This window comes from Arachis duranensis, chromosome 9, assembly GCF_000817695.3.
Source record: "Arachis duranensis cultivar V14167 chromosome 9, aradu.V14167.gnm2.J7QH, whole genome shotgun sequence".
In the NCBI taxonomy this organism is placed as follows: Eukaryota; Viridiplantae; Streptophyta; class Magnoliopsida; order Fabales; family Fabaceae; genus Arachis; species Arachis duranensis.
The window spans coordinates 62,248,743-62,266,064 of record NC_029780.3 but is presented as its reverse complement, the minus strand read 5'-3'; positions in this window follow the sequence as shown (position 1 = coordinate 62,266,064).

The window sequence follows — 17,322 nt, the reverse complement described above, 5'->3', positions numbered from 1 at the left end:
CGAGGATTTCGGTCCAGAATCATCATCTGAACTTTCAATTAAAAGATTGTTAATCTGAAGATCAAGGTTCATATTATTAATCTTTCCTTTTAACCTACAATATTTACTAACATGTCTGGGTTTTTTACATGTATAGCAAATAATGGGAATTTTCTGGGGATCTTTTGGAAATTCTTTTGAAAACTTTTTTCATTTTTGGGTTTTTGAAAATGTTTTCTAGGTCTTCTAAAATTCTTTTTAGGATTAGGTTTAAAAACTTTTCGATTGGATGAGCTTCTAGATTTCCTTGGATGACAAGCAGGAAGACCAAATAGTTCGCAAAAAGTTTCCAAATCGATACGATTTTGTGCTTTCTCAAGAGCAAGTTGCCGTTAGATTTTATCATTTTGACAGATCTTTAGAGCAACTTTTTGGATGAAAGAAATAATTTGACCATAACTTAACGCATCATAGGAAATTATCCCATCTGGAATTAAGCTGCGAATTTTTTCCCTTACTTTATCTCCCAGGGATTTGGGAAGTCCGGCTAAAAATTTTTCTTTCTGGAAAGGTTGTTGACTGTCTTCTCTGGTATAGACCTTAGTAAGAAAGATGTCCTTGTACCATCTGAAGTCAGACAAAGTTTTGCATCTGAGATTGAAAAGTAGTTCAGCAGAACGATCTTTTCAAAGAGATGGATCACCGATGAAATGGCTTGCTATCTTAAAGATTAAGGTGTTAACTGCATCAGGGATAAGTTCCCTGTCATATCCAATGATAGGTTCATTTTGATCAATAACCTTTATAGCAGAAAAGATTGATTATTTTTGGTCATCGGAAAGGTAATTATCTCACCAACCTTTGAGTTGTCCAGAGAATCCAGAAACAATAACATTGGCTATTGCTTCTTCAGAGGTTTCGTGTGTAGCTTGAAAGGTTGTGCCTACCATGTTCATATGCTGAAGCATGCTCATGATGTTGTATTCAGTTTTGCCATCTATATTCTATTCATAGACATTTTTGGCATTGAAGCTGACAAAACCTAGTTCCCTTTCTTCGAGAGCTAGATCAGGGGCAGATACGCGATTGTAACTATACGCAGAGGGTTTGGTTAAACCCTTCAACTTAGTCATAGAATTGGTCATGATTGGGCTAACTTCGAGGAATGATTTGTCAGAATCATCACTTTGGTCCGAAGATGACTCATTAGAGTCTTGGTTAAGGTTATTAATAGTTTTGGATGTGCGAGTTTGTATCCGAGATGTAGATTCACCAGAGTTTGTAGGAGTTTCAGGGATAGTACTAAGAAAATTTAAAAGTTGATCGATCTTTTGCATGACTTCAGAATCACTAGATTCTTGTTTTAAAATAGAAGTTTTAAGACTCTGTTTAGCCTTGCTACTCATTTTGAAAGGTTTAAAAAGGGATTTTTCAATAGTTTTCGAAGTAGAGGCTTTAGGGACATTTTTTAAAGACAAAAGAGATCCTGAAGATGAAAGGTTGTCACCCAAACATTGTAAAAACCTATTAGTATAATTTGATTGTTTAATGAGATTTTTAATATCATTTGGGGCAACAGCTTCATCTACATTTTTTGTTTTAAATGGAGAGGCCATAACTGGGTTATGTTCTTCTGTATTTGAAATAACAAAAGATCCTTTTGAAGAAAACTCAGATCTGATTAAATTTTCATCTTTAACTTTTCATGTTGAAATAACATTTGCTGATGACGAAAGTTTTTTATTTTTAAAAGGATAGATGATACTATTTTTTATGGAATAAGCATGAAATCATTCAAAGAAAAGAATATGCATTCTGACCTCATTGAGAAAATTGTAATAGTTTTCTTTAAATGATGAGATTTGAGAAGCTGTATATGTACATAAATACCATTCTCTATGGAGATCATACTCCTTAGAGTAAATGTTTTTACATAAAGCTTCTTTGTTTATAACAAAATCTGTGCTATTCATAGGCATCATCATTCAAAGAAGAGTATGTTGGAGATTGAACAGATTGTAATTCAACATCATCATCAGTTTGATAAAATGGTTGAAAAATATTTGAATTGTTTTGTACACCTGAAACATTAATTCCAGAATCTACCTGGGAATTTTACTTGAAAACTGAGATTGTGAAGTCACAGAAAAGATCTTCTTGATGAAGCAAAATCATTAGATGTTCCTGCTTCAGATCTGGAGGAAAAAGAGTTTCGTCTATCAAAGAAAATTTCTACTTTTCCTGATTCATCCTGTTTTATTTCTCGTAAGAGAGGCGCTTGTCTAGGTTGCGTTGGAATGGCTCGATTAATTGACCATGACTGGGGTAGGTCAATTTCATCCCACTTTATGAGCCTTGGGACCGTGACGTTGGACTTTGTCATGTCTGTGACAAACAAAGTGATTTCACAATCTTGAGATTTAAGAAGGACTCTGGAATTACAAGTGTTCATGACTTTGTATTGAATCTTATATATTAAAGCAGCTGGGATAGATTCTTCCTTCATGTTAAGACCATGAATTCGGATGTTTAGGAAAAAGGAGTCAAGGATGTTGACATCTAACAAACTGACTGTTTTGTTTGGGAAACAGTTGAAGTAAACCGGACCGTGTCCAAGGCTTGTTTCAACTGTTCCGATTAAGGAATCTTGGAAATCATTGTGCCTAATGTCTCTAAGGCACATAAGGATGGAGGCATTAAGACCTTCTCTGATGAGAGATTTGACAGCTACTTGGACACACCCGATATGAAGATATTCGTAGTGACGGACATGTTCTCTGACATATTGCTTGGTTAAAAGATGGAATTCTTCACCGAAGTCAGGTCCTAGAGGAATATTGTTTTCAGTGGTTTTGATAATGTAATCCGATTTTCTTTCGTTTTTATCAGGGACATATAACTCATCTTGAGGGATATTGGGTATTTCCTAATTGTCTATGGCTTGATTGATGTCTTCGAAGCAGACTTCTTCTTCGAAGATGTTGTGTTTGGGAGAAAGTTCCTCAGGCCGAGTTACTTTCTCAATAAGAGGATTGGAAGAAGAATGGGGTATAGAAGTGGAAGAAGAAGACGGTGAAGATCCCCTAATGGAGAGACGTCTAGAGAGTGAACGAAAGAGGTTAGACATATTGAACAGAAATTTGATATCATCGCCCTCCTTTGGTTCAGACAGAACATGTATATTATCACTAAACTATCACTCAAATTTTTGAATTTGGAGGTTATAACTCTTTTTTTTAACAATCTTTAAATCCATAGCCACCCGGAGTTCTTACGTTTGGATCTTATCACCTTCAAGAACATCGTCAAATTAGCCTTACTGCACAACAACAAGGGTCTTACTGCTACAGTTCCCGTAAGTGATAAGATTAAACGGTGCGTACTTCCAGATTTAAAGAATGGCTTTGTTTGATATGTATAGGAAATAAGAACATAAACAGTAAATGTAACATGAACAGTAAACTTTATTTCTAGATCCATGAATTTCAAAGATAGTCTAACGATAATAAAAATATTCCTACTTTCCCAGCAGGCTCTGATACCAGATGGCCCGAAGCGGATCAAGGAGGAAAAGGGGAAGAAGGAACAAAAGAATATGTATTTATGATGCAGATGCAGAGACAAGAAAGTAAATATGAAGTTAGATGCAGCGGTAGTCTGCATGCATATGCAAGTTAGTATGAAGTTAGATGTGGCGGTAGTTTGCACACAGATGCAGATGCAACAATATTAAACACAAAAATGAAGAACTAGAAAATTATTAATTGAATTGGATTGAAGAAAACTTGAAAAGAAGAAGGGGAAGGAAGAAGAGCTAGAGAGCTTACAAGGGAACTCTTAGAGCTTCTCTCTCTAACTTCTCTCTCTGATTGTGTAAATGAAAGGGTACTTCACAATGAGAACGAGGGCTCCTTTTATAATTGAAAATTTTACTGTTTCTACAGTACAGGTAAACACGACCTAAACTATAGCCACAGTACTGGTTACAATAACTTCAGATTTAATCATCTGCTAGACAAACATCGAAACAATCTTCATTAACGTCACTGTCTTGACATTCGTCATCATTTTTTTCTTTAGATGAAGACTCTTCATCTTCTTGAAGTAAGGGAAGGATCTGCTGAAGCTTTCCTTTGATTGATTCCTTTGATTTTGAGGCTGCAAGGGCTGCCTGGATTTGTGCTTTCTGATTGACAAACGAGGCCGTTTCTGGATCTGAGATCTTCTGATTTTTGGGATTAGTTTTGAACCATTCTTATACCTTTTCTAGGTAGGCCATTGAAGAATCAAATTGAGACCACCATTTGACATAAGCTACCTTTGTAAAATTTGGAATGCTTTAGGATGGTTTGGTTTTGTATATTGCTATCGCCACGAGAAAATTCATGACAATGAGAAGATTGAGAAAAATTTTAACATTACAGGAACGCATGTTTCCTGTTTGTCAAATTTTGATTGAAATAGTTTATACCCTTCATCAGTAGGTGAGGGTAGGATTTCTGGAATTGGTCCAAAGGAGTCCTACCATTGGTAGAACCAATTTGAAAAAATATAGTGTGAATTTCTTTTAAAATAAATTAGCCATGAATGTTTGTACTGCGTATTTTGAAACCAAAATACTTTAGTCCAGGCCTTCATGTAGTCCCAATAATTAAAACCTATTGGGTCATAATTTTGAGAAAACTTTTGATTTTTGTTTAGATTGTTCCCAAATTGCTTTGGGGTCATGACTCTGAGGATTTTGATTATAGAATGGGTTATGTGTTTAGGATTGGTTTTGTCCCTATAGTGTTTAATAGATATCGAGTCAGTATCTATTAAAATGAACTCATAAAATTGGCGAGTCTTATTGGGTGAGATTGGTTTGAAATGGAATTCGGTAGGAAAGATTTTTGGGATAATTTTGTTTGGTGATTCATCCCAAAATTCAGGCTCTATTTGGATAATATTTGAAATTTTGTTGGTGGGGATATAATTGGTTTGGGCTTTTTGTGTTTTTGTTGTGATTGAGGATGTTTGTGGTGTTAGGGCTATGGCTTTTTCCTTCGGTTTGTGTGCGATTATTTTTTGATTGGCTACTTGGGATATGAGCTGGGTCAGGTCAATTTCTTCATCAGAATCACTACATATATCATCCCAAGATTTTTTGTTGAGCTTGGTGACACCTTGGTCTTGTAAGGCCATAAGAGTTTGGATTGGGAAGGCATAATCTGCCTTGGTTTGTTTGGCTTGATTGGTAGCTGGTTCTGCCTTGGTTTGTTTGGCTTGATTGGTAGTTAGTTCAATAAATTGTTGGATTGATTTTTTGTTGGGTTGTTGGGTAGAAGACCCAGATTCATGATCAGATTGAGATTGCGTGGATGGCCCTGTAAGGGCTAATCGAATGCCTTTGCCTCTCTCTCTTAAAGAGGCAATGATTGCCTTTTTAGGCATCTTGACTTTGTTTAACTCCTTACAAATATTCACGTGTGAGAAAGTTAGGGAGAGAGTTTGAGTTGCCCTTGATGTGCTCAATATCAAAATAAAAAATGATTAATATAGTTTGCCACCTGGTAAAAATTTGTTTTGATGCAAGATTTTTAACATCCTTTTGTAAAACTTCTTTAGCCGATTCGCAATCAACTCGGACTAAAAATTTTTAATTGAGTAAGTCGGATTGAAATTTTGTGATGCATAAAGCTATGGCTAAAATTTCCTTTTTGATTGTGGAATAGATTTGTTGAGTACAATTCCAATGTTTGGATGTAAATGCAATGATACATTCTTTATCATGCAGTTTTTGTTTTAAGATACCGCCATATCCTAAATCAGATGTATCTGTTTTAACTATTTTGAATGCATGAGGCACAAGAAGGTAAACACAAGGAAGATTGCGAACTTTGGTTTTAAGAAATCTGAGGATTTCAGAATGTTTGTCCGTCCATGGCGGAGGATTTTTCTTAAGCCTATCATGAAGAGGCTTAATAAGATTGTTAAGATTTGGGATTACATTCCGAAACATAATTAAGACATCCTAGGAACCTTTGGAGTTGAGGTTTGTCAAGGATATAGTCTGGAAATTTTTCTCCAAACAAAATTGATTTTTCAATTGGAGTTATTGTTCCTTGGGAAATCATGTGGCCAAGAAAACGGATTTTTGTTTGAAAAAGGACCATTTTTGATTTAGAAACAGCAAGTCCATTTTTCTAGATGAGGTGCATAAAAGTTTTAACATGTTTGAAGTGTTTTTCTAAGGTTTGAGAAAAGATTAAGACATCATCTATGTAAATGATTGCAAAGTTTGAATATGGGTTGAAAATGTCATTCATGATTTTTTTAAATTCAGAAGGATCATTTTTCAGACCAAAAGGCATTACATTCCATTCATATTGATCAAATGGAACTGTAAATGCAGTTTTATATCCGTCAGATTCTTTGATTTGGATTTGCCAAAAACCAGATTTCATATCAAATTTTGAAAAGATATTTGCTGAGTTTAGCCTATTGAGCAAATCTTTTTTTTTTTGGGATAGGATAACGAATCTGTTGTAAAGCTTGATTTAAAGGTTTATAATTGATGACAAGCCTGGGAGTTCCTCGTTCTATCTCAGCTTGCTTGTTGACATAAAAAGCTGAGCAAGACCAAAGACTCTTACTTGGACGAATTAATTCTTTGTCCAAAAGATCTTTAATCTCCTTTTAACAATGCTGTAAAAGTTGCTCATTCATTTGAATGGGGCGAGCTTTTGTAGGGATTTGTGATTCTTTAAAGTCTTTTTCATAAGGAAGATCAACAATGTGTTCTTTCCATTTCCAGAAGGCATGAGGCAAATCTGAACAAATAGACTTTTAAATTGGTTTCAAAGATTTTTTATTTCATCTTAAACCCTTGGTTTGGAAAGTTCGGATTCAAGAGTTTTGAAAGAGATTTCTTCTTTCAAAAAATAAATTTGTTTGATTTTAGATTCAATTTGGTTTAAAGCTTTCTGGGTTGGTGAGACAAGCAATTTAAAAAAAGTTACCTGTCCTCCCACAAAAGAGGTAAGTCCAGGAAAATTTGCTAGGTATGGAAACAAAAGGATTATAAAAGGTGTCCACAAGACCACAACGTTTTTTTTTTATATCTTTTGCTATGATAAAATTAGTTGGAATCTTAAGTTTACATTTTTCAACAAAAGCATTGGTTAATTTGAAATTGATTTTTAGTCTTTCAGCCGTTATCGAGGTAAGACGTTCAGTAGTTTTTTCAAAATACTTTGTGAGGATCAGACCTTCTTTAATACAATTTGAATCTGCACGTGAGTCAAAGAGTGCGATGGTTTTAAGAACAAAATCTTTAATGACAATTCGGATATTAACACGATGTTTCATAATAGATAACATATTTATTATTCTCAAGATTTCTTTTCCATTATTGTCGTTAGAAATTTCATTTTCCTGTTTTTCAAAAAACCCTGGTTGTTTTTTAAGAGAGTCAAGTTCTTCATCATCAGACTCTTCACCTTGCATTAATTGCGAGAGAATAAGTTGATGGTTGATAAATCCCATTTTTAGGGTTTATCTTGTACTGATTTCGAGGGTTTTATCAATGATCTTATGCACTTATTCATATGAAAATACATTATTTTGTGTTCCTTTCCCAAATTTGCCTCATGGATGAAAACATGCTTCTTTCGCACTAAATTAGATATATTATTATTCCTCCTCTAGTACCATTCGATACCGTGACCTATGTGTTAAGTGGTTTCAGAGTTTATAGGGCACGGATGACTCGGAGGAGAGAATGGGAGCATGCATAAAGGAAAGGAGCATGGAAGCTTGAGCTTTGGAAACTTCAGCAGCGGCGCGCGCGCGCACATGGTGCATCCGTGCAGATTCGATCCACCAGGAGCCAAGCTACGAGCCGGCGCATTTAGCGGCTGGACTACGATCCTCAAGCATGCGCCCGCGTGCTTTACGCCTGCGCGTGGATTGTGATCACCCCATGGGCGCGTGCGCGTGCTGTGCGCACACGCGGCGATGGTCACACATGATTTTTTAAGAAAGCACGTGACCAAAGCGTAGAGGTAGTTAGAGACCCTGTTTTAGGGAAGAGCTTTGGCGGGAAAAGCTTAAGAAGGCCAAAGATTGAAGGGTTTAGGGACTTTTGACTCTTTTTACATGTTCTTAGATATTTTCCTAGAGTTGGTTACATTTTGGGTAGAGAGAGAACCTCTAATCTCTCTCTAGGATTTCATTCTCCACATTCTCCACTACAATTCTCCTTTGATTTTCTTGGTGAGATCCATTGTAATACACTTTTATTTTGATGCAATTAGTAGATCTACTCTTCTCCTATTTTCAATTTGTGTTCTTTGATCCTCTCACTTTGGATCTAGCTTTGCCTTTGTTACTTGGATTTGGAACTAGTGAATTGAGGTACTTTCATATTCATTACTTGTAATTGTTCAATTGTAGATAATTGTGTGATTTAGATCTCTTCATTTTAACTCCTTGTTCCAATTTCATAATGCCTCTTATGAATGCTGATGAGCGGATAATTTATACGCTTTTTGGCATTATTTTTAGTATGCTTTTAGTATGTTTTAGTTAGTTTTTATTATATTTTTATTAGTTTTTATTTAAAATTCACTTTTCTGGACTTTACTATGAGCTTGTGTGTTTTTCTGTGATTTCAGGTATTTTCTGGCTGAAATTGAGGGACCTGAGCAAAAATCTGATTCAGAGGCTGAAAAGGGCTGTAGATGCTGTTGGATTCTGACCTCCCTGCACTCGAAGTCCATTTTCTGGAGCTACAGAAGCCCAATTGGCACGCTCTAAATTTCGTTGGAAAGTAGACATTCAGGGATTTCTAGCAATATATAATAGTCTATACTTTTTCCGAGATTTGATGGCCCAAATAGGCGTTCCAAGTCAGCTTCAGAATTCCTAGCGTTAAACGCCGGAACTGGCACAAAAGTGAGAGTTAAACACCCAAACTGGCACAAAAAGCTGGCGTTTAACTCCAAGAAAAATCTCTACACATGGAAGCTTCAATGCTCAATCCAAGCACACACCAAGTGAGCCCGGAAGTGGATTTTTATGTCATTTACTCATTTCTGTAAACCCTAGGCTACTAGTTCTTTATAAATAGGACCTTTTGCTATTGTATTTGGTGGGGATCTTTCAATCTTCGGATCATCTTTTGATCATGTTTTTATGATTGAACCCTCTTTGGGAGGCTGGCAATTCGGCCATGCCTAGACCTTGTTCTTATATATTTTCAACGGTAGAGTTTCTACACACCATAGATTAAGGTGTGGAGCTCTGCTGTACCTCGAGTATTAATGCAATTACTATTGTTCTTCTATTTAATTCAGCTTATTCTTGTTCTAAGATATCACTTGTTCCTCAACTTGATGAATGTGATGATCCGTGACACTCATCATCATTCTCACCTATGAACGTGTACCTGACAACCACCTCCGTTCTACCTTAGATTGAGTGGATATCTATTGGATTCCTTAATCAGAATCTTCGTGGTATAAGCTAGAATCCATTGGCGGCCATTCTTGAGAATCCATAGTACCGGTTACAATAACTTCAGATTTAATCATCTACTAGACAAACTTCGAAACAATCTTCATTAACTTGACTGTCTTATCCTTCGTCATCACTTTCTTCTTTAAATGAGGACTCTTCATCTTCTTGAAGCAAGTGAAGGATCTGCTGAAGCTTTCATTTGATTGATTCCTTTGATTGTAAGGCTGCAAGGGCTGCCTGGATTTGTGCTTTCTGATTGAGAAACGAGGCCGTTTCTGGATCTGAGATCTTTGGACTCTTGAGATTGGTTTTGAACCATTCTTTGACCTTTTCTGGGTAGGCCATTGAAGAATCAAATTGAGACCACTATTTGAGATAAGCATGCCTTTGTAAAATTGGGAATGCTTTAGGATGGTCTGGTTTTGTATATTGGTATCGCCACGAGAAAACCCATGACAATGAGAAGATTGAGAAAAATTTTAACATTAAGGGAACGCATGTTTTCTGTTTGTTAAATTTTGATTGAAATAGTTTATACTCTTCATTAGTAGGTGAGGGTAGAATTTCTGGAATTGGTCCAAAGGAGTCCCACCATTGGTAGAACCAATTTGGAAAAACATAGTTTGAATTTCTTTTAAAATAAATTAGCCATGAATGTCTGTACTGAGTTTTTTGAAACCAAAATACTTTACTTCAGGCCTCCATGTAGTCCCAATAATTAAAACCTATTGGGTCATAATTTTGGAAAAACTTTTAATTTTTGTTTAGATTGTTCCCAAATTGCTTTGGGGTCATGATTCTGAGGATTTGGATTGTAGAATGGGTTATAAGTTTAGGATTGGTTTTGTCCCTATAGTGTTTAATAGATACTGAGTCAGTATTTATTAAATTAAACTCATAAAATTGGCGAGTCTTATTGGGTGAGATTCGTTTGAAATGGAATCCGGTAGAAAAGATTTTTGGGATAATTTTGTTTGGCGATTCATCCCAAAATTCAGGCTCCATTTGGATAATGTTTGAAATTTTGTTGTTGGGGATATAATTGGTTTGGGCCTTTTGTGTTTTTGTTGTGATTGAGGATGTTTGTGGTGTTAGGGCTATGGCTTTTTCCTTTGATTTGTGTGCGATTAGTTTTTGATTGGCTACTTGGGATATGAGTTAGGTCAGGTCAATTTCTTCATTAGACTCACTACATATATCAGCTCAAGATTTTTTGTTGAGCTTGGTGACACCTTGGTCTTGTAAGGCCATAAGGGTTTGGATTGGGAAGGCGTAATCTGCCTCGGTTTGTTTGGCTTGATTTGTAGCTGGTTCTCTCTTGGTTTGTTTAGCTTGATTGGTAGCTGGTTCAATAGATTGTTGGATTGATTTTTTGTTGAGTTGTTGGGTAGAAGACCCAGATTCATGATCAGATTGAGATTGCCTGGATGGCCCTGTAAGGGCTAATCGAATTCCTTTGCCTCTCCCTCTTAAAGAGGCGATGATTGGCTTTTTTGGCATTTTGAATTTGTTTAACTCCCTGTAAATATTCACGTGTGAGAAAGTAAGGGAGAGAGTTTAAGTTGCCCTTGATGTGCTCAATACCAAAATCAAAAACTCTTAATATAGCTTGCCACTTGGCAAAAATTTGTTTTGATGCAAGATTTTATAAAACTTCTTTAGCCAATTTGCAATCAACTCGGACTAAAAATTTCAAATTGAAAGTTTGTGATGCATAAAACTATGGCTAAAATTTCTTTTTTGATTGTGGAATAGATTTGTTGAGTACTATTCCAATGTTTGGATGTAAATGCAATGATACATTCTTTATCATACATTTTTTGTTTAAAGATACCACCGTATCCTAAATCAGATGCATTTGTTTCAACTATTTTGAATGCATGAGGAACAGGTAGGTAAAGACAAGGAAGATTGCGAACTTTGGTTTTAAGAAATCTGATGATTTCAGAATGTTTGGCCGTCCATGGCGGAGAATTTTTCTTAAGCATATCATGAAGATGCTTAATAAGATTGTTAAGATTTGGGATGAATTCTGAAACATAATTAAGACATCCTAGGAAGCTTTGGAGTTGATGTTTGTCAAGGATATAGTCTGAAAAATTTTCTGCAAACAAAATTGATCTTTCAATTGGAGTTATTGTTCCTTGGGAAATCATGTGGCCAAGAAAACAAATTTTTATTTGAAAAAGAAAAATTTTTTATTTGGAAACAGCAAGTCCATTTTTCTGGATGATGTGCATAAAATTTTTAACATGTTTGAAGTATTTTTCTAAGGTTTGAGAAAAGATTAAGACATCATCTATGTAAATGATTGCAAAGTTTGAATATGGGTTGACAATGTTATTCATGATTTTTTGAAATTCAGAAGGAGCATTTTTCAGACCAAAAGGCATTACATTCCATTCATATTGACCAAATGGAACTGTAAATGCAGTTTTATATCTGTCAGATTCTATGATTTGGATTTGGCAAAAACCAGATTTCATATCAAAATTTGAAAAGATATTTGCTGAGTTTAGCCTATTGAGCAAATCTTTTTTGTTTGGGATAGGATAACGAATCCATTTTAAAGCTTGATTTAAAGGTTTATAATTGATGACAAGCTTGGGAGTTTCTTGTTCTATCTCAGCTTGCTTGTTGACAAAAAGTTGAGCAAGACCAAGGACTCTTACTTGGACGAATTAATTCTTAGTCCAAAAGATCTTTAATCTCCTTTTGACAATGCTACAAAAGCTGTTCATTCATTTGAATGGGGCGAGCTTTGGTAGGGATTTGTGATTCTTAAATGTCTTTTTCATAAGGAAGATCAACAATGTGTTCTTTCCTTTTCCAGAAGGCATGAGGCAAATCTGAACAAATAGACTTTTCAATTTGGTTTAAAAGATTTTTTATTTCATCTTGAACCCTTGGTTTGGAAAGTTCGGATTCAAGAGTTTTGAAGGAGATTTCTTCTTTCAAAAAACAAATTTGTTTGGTTTTAGATTCAATTTGGTTTAAAGCTTTCTAGGTTGGTGAGTCAAGGAATTCAAAGAAAGTTACATGTCCTCCCAAAAAAGAGGTAAGTCCAGAAAAATCTGCTAGGTATGGAAACAAGAGGATTATAAAAGGTGTCCCCATGACCACATCATTTTTGATATCTTTTGCTATGATAAAATTAGTTGGAATCCTAAGATTACCTTTTTCAACAAAAGCATTGGTTAATTTGAAATTGATTTTTAGTCTTTCACCCGTTATCGAGCTAAGACGTTCAGTACTTTTTTCAAAATACTTTGTGGGGATCAGACCTTCTTTAATACAATTTGAATCTGCACCTGAGTCAAAGAGTGTGATGGTTTCGAGAACAAAATCTTTAACGACAATTCGGATATTAACGCGATGTTTCATAATAGAGAACATATTTATTATTCTCATGATTTCTTTTCCATTATTGTCGTTAGAAATTTCATTTTCCTATTTTTCAAAAAACTCAGGTTGTTTTTTAAGAGAGTCAAGTTCTTCATCATCAGACTCTTCACCTTGAATTAATTGCGAGAGAATAAGTTGATGATCTTCTTGATTTCTTTTGATTCCTTGGATTTCCTTCTTAAGGTTGTTAACCTCAGTCTGGAGATCATGAATGGTTATAGGACGAATAAATTATTTTTCTAATTTTTTGAAAATGGGTTTGACGTCATATTTATTGCTAACGACAAGAATTTTTGGCTTTTTTTCTTTTTGTAAATATCTTTTTAATTTAAAAAGAAAGTCTTTCTTTTTCTCTGGATCACCAATAGCCTCTATTGCATCATGATCTTTGGATAAAACATAAATCTCCTTGACATCAGAATCTGTGGATGATCCAATATCATCAACTTGGATATTATTAATATCATCCGAGGATTTCGGTCCAGAATCATCATCTGAACTTTCAATTAAAAGATTGTTAATCTGTTCCTCAATCTGAGGATCAAGGTTCATATTTATTAATCTTTCCTTTTAACCTACAATATTTACTAACATGTCTGGGTTTTTTACATGTATAGCAAATAATGGGAATTTTCTGGGGATCTTTTGGAAATTCTTTTGAAAACTTTTTTCATTTTTGGGTTTTTGAAAATGTTTTCTAGGTCTTCTAAAATTCTTTTTAGGATTAGGTTTAAAAACTTTTCGATTGGATGAGCTTCTAGATTTCCTTGGATGACAAGCAGGAAGACCAAATAGTTCGCAAAAAGTTTCCAAATCGATACGATTTTGTGCTTTCTCACGAGCAAGTTGCCGTTAGATTTTATCATCTTGACAGATCTTTAGAGCAACTTTTTGTATGAAAGAAATAATTTGACCATAACTTAACGCATCATAGAAAATTATCCCATCTGGAATTAAGCTGAGAATTTTTTCCCTTACTTTATCTCCCAGGGATTTGGGAAGTCCGGCTAAAAATTTTTCTTTCTAGAAAGGTTGTTGACTGTCTTCTCTGGTATAGACCTTAGTAAGAAAGATGTCCTTGTACCATCTGAATTCAGACAAAGTTTTGCATATGAGATTGGAAAGTAGTTCAGCAGAACGATCTTTCCAAAGAGATGGATAACCGATAAAATGGCTTGCTATCGTAAAGATTAAGGTGTTAACTGCATCAGGGAAAAGTTCCCTGTCATCTCCAATGATAGGTTCATTTTGATCATTAACCTTTATAGCAGAAAAGATTGATTATTTTTGGTCATCGGAAAGGTAATTATCTCACCAACCTTTGAGTTGACCAGAGAATCCAGAAACAATAACATTGGCTATTGCTTCTTCAGAGGTTTCGTGAGTAGCTTGAAAGGTTGTGCCTACCATGGTCATATGCTGAAGCATGCTCATGATGTTGTATTCAGTTTTGCCATCTATATTCTATTCATAGACATTTTTGGCATTGAAGCTGACAAAACCTAGTTCCCTTTCTTCGAGAGCTAGATCAGGGGCAGATACGCGATTGTAACTATACGCAGAGGGTTTGGTTAAACCCTTCAACTTAGTCATAGAATTGGTCATGATTGGGCTAACTTTGAGGAATGATTTGTCAGAATCATCACTTTGGTCCGAAGATGACTCATTAGAGTCTTGGTTAAGGTTATTAATAGTTTTGGATGTGTGAGTTTGTATCCGAGATGTAGATTCACCAGAGTTTGTAGGAGTTTCAGGGATAGTACTAAGACAATTTAAAAGTTGATCGATCTTTTGCATGACTTCAGAATCACTAGATTCTTGTTTTAAAATAGAAGTTTTAAGACTCTGTTTAGCCTTGCTACTTATTTTGAAAGGTTTAAAAAGGGATTTTTCAATAGTTTTAGAAGTAGAGGCTTCAGGGACATTTTTTAAAGACAAAAGAGATCCTAAAGATGAAAGGTTGTCACCCAAACATTGTAAAAACCTATTAGTATAATTTGATTGTTTAATGAAATTTTTAATATCATTTGGGGCAACAGCTTCATCTACATTTTTTGTTTTAAATGGAGAGGCCATAACTGGGTTATGTTCTTCTGTATTTGAAATAACAAAAGATCCTTTTGGAGAAAACTCAGATCTGATTAAATTTCCATCTTTAACTTTTCAGGTTGAAATAACATTTGCCGATGACGAAAGTTTTTTATTTTTAAAAGGATAAATGATATTATTTTTTATGGAATAAGCATGAAATCATTCAAAGAAAGGAATATGCATTCTGACCTCATTGAGAAAATTGTAATAGTTTTCTTTAAATGATGAGATTTGAGAAGCTGTATATGTACGTAAATACCATTCTCTATGGAGATCATACTCCTTAGAGTAAATGTTTTTACATAAAGCTTCTTTGTTTATAACAAAATCTGTGCTATTCATGGGCATCATCATTCAAAGAAGAGTATGTTGGAGATTGAACAGATTGTAATTCAACATCATTATCAGTTTGATAAAATGGTTGAAAAATATTTGAATTGTTTTGTACACCTGAAACATTAATTCCAGAATCTACAGATCTGGGAATTTTACTTGAAAACTGAGATTGTGAAGTCACAGAAAAGATCTTCTTGCTGAAGCAAAATCATTAGATGTTCCTGCTTCAGATCTGGAGGAAAAAGAGTTTCGTCTATCAAAGAAAATTTCTACTTTTCCTGATTCATCCTGTTTTATTTCTCGTAAGAGAGGCGCTTGTCTAGGTTGCGTTGGAATGGCTCGATTAATTGACCATGACTGGGGTAGGTCAATTTCATCCCACTTTATGAGCCTTGGGACCGTGACGTTGGACTTTGTCATGTCTGTGACAAACAAAGTGATTTCACAATCTTGAGATTTAAGAAGGACTCTGGAATTACAAGTGTTCATGACTTTGTATTGAATCTTATATATTAAAGCAGCTGGGATAGATTCTTCCTTCATGTTAAGACCATGAATTCAGATGTTTAGGAAAAGGGAGTCAAGGATGTTGACATCTAACAAACTGACTGTTTTGTTTGGGAAACAGTTGAAGTAAACCGGACCGTGTCCAAGGCTTGTTTCAACTGTTCCGATTAAGGAATCTTGGAAATCATTGTGCCTAATGTCTCTAAGGCACATAAGGATGGAGGCATTAAGACCTTCTCTGATGAGAGGTTTGACAGCTACTTGGACACACCCGATATGAAGATATTCGTAGTGATGGGCATGTTCTCTGACATATTGCTTGGTTAAAAGATGGAATTCTTCACCGAAGTCAGGTCCTAGAGGAATATTGTTTTCAGTGGTTTTGATAATGTAATCCGATTTTCTTTCGTTTTTATCAGGGACATATAACTCATCTTGAGGGATATTGGGTATTTCCTAATTGTCTATGGCTTGATTGATGTCTTCGAAGCAGACTTCTTCTTCGAAGATGTTGTGTTTGGGAGAAAGTTCCTCAGGCCGAGTTACTTTCTCAATAAGAGGATTGGAAGAAGAATGGGGTATAGAAGTGGAAGAAGAAGACGGTGAAGATCCCCTAATGGAGAGACGTCTAGAGAGTGAACGAAAGAAGTTAGACATATTGAACAGAAATTTGATATCATCGCCCTCCTTTGGTTCAGACAGAACATGTATATTATCACTAAACTATCACTCAAATTTTTGAATTTGGAGGTTATAACTCTTTTTTTTAACAATCTTTAAATCCATAGCCACCCGGAGTTCTTACATTTGGATCATATCACCTTCAAGAACATCGTTAAATTAGCCTTACTGCACAACAACAAGGGTCTTACTGCTACAGTTCCCGTAAGTGATAAGATTAAACGGCGCGTACTTCCAGATTTAAAGAATGGCTTTGTTTGATATTAGTCCTTGAGTTGCGACTAGGGTTAGGTATTGTATGAAAAGTTAAACTGTTTCAGTATAGACTTAATGAACCTATACTTGGGACAGGCGACCTATTCATACCGAGATTTACATAAGCTTTAAATACATACGTTAAGCAGAGAAAAGAGTAACCAGAGCAGAGTAAAGAGATACAGAGAACAGAGTAACCAGAATAGAGAAAAGAGATCAAGAGAAAAGAGTAATTTGATAAAGAGAAATGGTTTGAGTTAAGATGTTGTAAAAGTAAAAACTGTAAAGTTTGTACAAGATGATTGAACAAAGAAAGAGAGAGGTATTGTATATGAATATGTAACTAGAGATGAATAACGAGAATGATAACTTATGATGATAATTACACTGATTCTTTTGAGGAAAGGTATTTAGTTTATGAAATTGTTGGCAAGGACGTGGGTTTTGTCCCGCTTGCGTATTTATGATTATAAAAGAGAATAAAAAGTAGAGGACCTGTTGAAGGGTCATTTGTTGTTTGAGGCAACCCAAGAGATGTGTTTATTCATTTGTTGCGCTAAGGCAACG